We start from the raw sequence: 3023 nt of genomic DNA, 5'->3' as shown, positions 1-3023 counted from the left end.
GAATGGAATCTAGCGGAACGAAATTAATAGCGCTCTTAGGGTTTGACCAATCAATTTCTGATCTTCTACAAAGTTTCTTGGTATAGTTAGGGCGTCATTTTGGATGTTTGAATTGGTTCGGAATTTAGCTGTGAAGGTGGCGTTACGATGCCAACTTCTTTCCCTTACACGCTAGAGCTTAGCGGTATTCGACAAGGTTGTAGCGTAAAAAACCGGGTAAATTCCGGAATCCGCGTAAATAAAGCCGCGTAAAAAAACCGCGTAGAAAGCGACCTTAGTGTAAATATGTATATATGCCGTTGCTATGGTTGGCCACTTACACATATTGATTCAACAACGCTCTATAAGTGAACATGGACTTTCAATCGGTGAAATATCATCTGAGGATAGAATGAACTTCAAGATTTTGGACAAATTCATTGATGAACGTGTATCTGCTGGTTTAAAGGTGCACGTGCTTCAAAGTGAAGGAACCGTTTTGTTCCTCAAATTTATCAAATATACTATTTTTTTGTATCTTGGTCCAAATTTGAATGTTTTAGAAAGAGTTTTCAGAATATGGTATTGTAACATGGTCACATTTTCACTTATATAAATATTGTACAGATGCATGATTAAAGTAATTCCGATGTTAGGAATAATTATTATTGTATGATTTGTTATCCGTATTGTTCACCAAAATCTTCGTTGTATCCTGGTTCAATATTGTGGTGATACTTATTACACCAACTTCAAATCTAATATCTAGATAAGAATGGCACAAGACGCAAGTATGCAAATATCTCAGACACGCACCTTTTCGAGCGAACGTACAAAGCTTATGCGGCTCTCTGCTGCGGTTCGCATAGCTTCTATGAATGTCCCTGCTGCGTGAACACTTAACCAGAAGATACTCGGTTAATCTTTATTCCGTCATCCCACGGTATTCTCTCCGTCGGGCAAGATCTCTCTTAGTAGAGGAATTCTTAGTAGTCGGCAGAATCTGAGATGGCTTAATTTAAACGGCTTGAACGAAAAAGAGATGCCAGTTCGGATTAACAACGAATTGGTTTTTGGGAGAACCTGTCGTTTGGAAAGGTCGTTGTCCTGTTTCGGCTAGATAACGTACTTCCGGTTCAAGTTTCCCGAAGATAGCCCACTATTTAACTGAGGGATTTTCGCAGCGTCCAGCTTTTTTTAACCTGGTTCGCGAATGTAAGTGGAGTGTTGGGTCCGCGCGTTGTCGAGTGATATAAAATAATTAGGTAAAGTGAGTAAAGTTTTTTACAGTCTAGCCAGTAACAGTGATGTTTTCCCCCCCGTAGATAGGAAACAGAAATAAGTACTTAAATAGTTTGTGCGGTATCGCGTGCGTGAAAGGCCTGAGAATATATGGTAAAATTGATTAAAAAAATGATTTCGTGCACCGTATCCTAACGCGTTTGAACAGCCGTTCAAACGGCTTTTTGTCTATTTGCGAACAATCCCCACCACCGCTAAGTGAACCATAGGAAACGGTTCTATCGATGCACGTGGAACGTACTGCTTTGTCAATCACTTATAGTGAAACCAGGATCGCTTTGCCCGCCACGGCTTAGAATTGGCTAATGGTCATCCACGGTTCAGCCCGAACCCCGTCGATTCTTCAAGCGTTTGCATATTCAGGGTTGTTACAGAAACCTTAATTTTGAATCCGCAAAATCCGCGCCACGGGTTTTTGGATCCGCGCCGTGAAAACTAAATCCGCGCCGAAAAAAAAGTAATAAAAACTTATGATTCAACATGGTAAAATCAATATCATCTTTAAAATGCCATGCTGATATCTATAACTTGTTTGTATTTAGCTTCAAACGCAGGACAGTTGACTTACTACGGCCATGTTTAGGAATGATGCTGACCAAAAATGTTGTTTGGAAATTCTTATATACAAATGTAAAATGCCCGTAGCAATGATTTTTTCTCTCGCGATTTTCTCTCGTTGAAAAGAGTATGATTATGACGAGTAAAATTCCTGTGAGACATAATTTAGACCTAAAAAGTGAGAATTGATTGACGAGATTTGGAAAGTGATGGATAACCATTTAAACCCGTATATTGTCGGAACAGTCAATAAGTAATTAATAATCTTTGTGAGCTGCAAACGATAGCAAGTTTTACTAAAATTTGCAAAAAATCTTGTTGAAAATAATTCAAAAGGACGAGATAAGTTTTAGCTAGAAAAAAGGTTATTAAAACGATTAAATACATGTAACTCACGTATAGCGCCAAACTCGAAAAAGTAGAAACAAGGTCTAACATTCAAATATAAGTTGAATGTCATTAAAAATGATTTCGGAAAGTCTGAACAACATCCTCTGTAGAAACATGGAATAGTCTCAAGTAAACGTTTTTTAATGCAGGGTGACCACTCAAAATCAATTTTCGATTTCCCGCTTTTTTCCCGGTTTTCCTGATGATAGGTCTTAAATTTTCTCGGTGCTTTATTTTTAAAAAATATGTGAAAAACATCAATTTTACATGTTTATATATATCCTTGCGAGAATAGTGTTATTAAAACTATGAAAAATATTTCTCCTTCAAAAATTTTTCTTCCTTTACCTGTTTATCGACTTTAGCGAGTACCTTCATGGAAACCTGCACAATTTGCGCCCTTTTGATTTCAAAATCGTTGACAATCTTCCTTCTGCTTTTACTCTCTGTAAACCTGCTCTTGAATGCCAATGGAACGTATGGAAAAAAATTAAACACCGATCGTTTTAAATTAACGCTTAGAAGTTTTGTCTTCTCATGCAAAATTTGTTCTCAAGCGAACATCGATCGGGAAGAAATGCCTCAAAGTGACCAATGAAAAAATTCACATCCAACTGTTGAAATTATTTTTTTATGGTAAATGTGTTGGAAATTCATAAAACGTTGAGATCTGTCATCTCGAAACATTTTTTTTAAGTTTCGATCTTGGGACCAATTTAATGTTTGAGAAATTCTCTAAAATCCGATAAATAAAATCAACCGACACTCTGAATAAGCAATTTGAAAAGAATATT

Source organism: Wyeomyia smithii, chromosome 1, assembly GCF_029784165.1.
Source record: "Wyeomyia smithii strain HCP4-BCI-WySm-NY-G18 chromosome 1, ASM2978416v1, whole genome shotgun sequence".
Lineage (NCBI taxonomy): Eukaryota > Metazoa > Arthropoda > Insecta > Diptera > Culicidae > Wyeomyia > Wyeomyia smithii.
The sequence above is the reverse complement of the archived record's forward strand: the minus strand, read 5'-3'. Positions refer to the sequence as shown.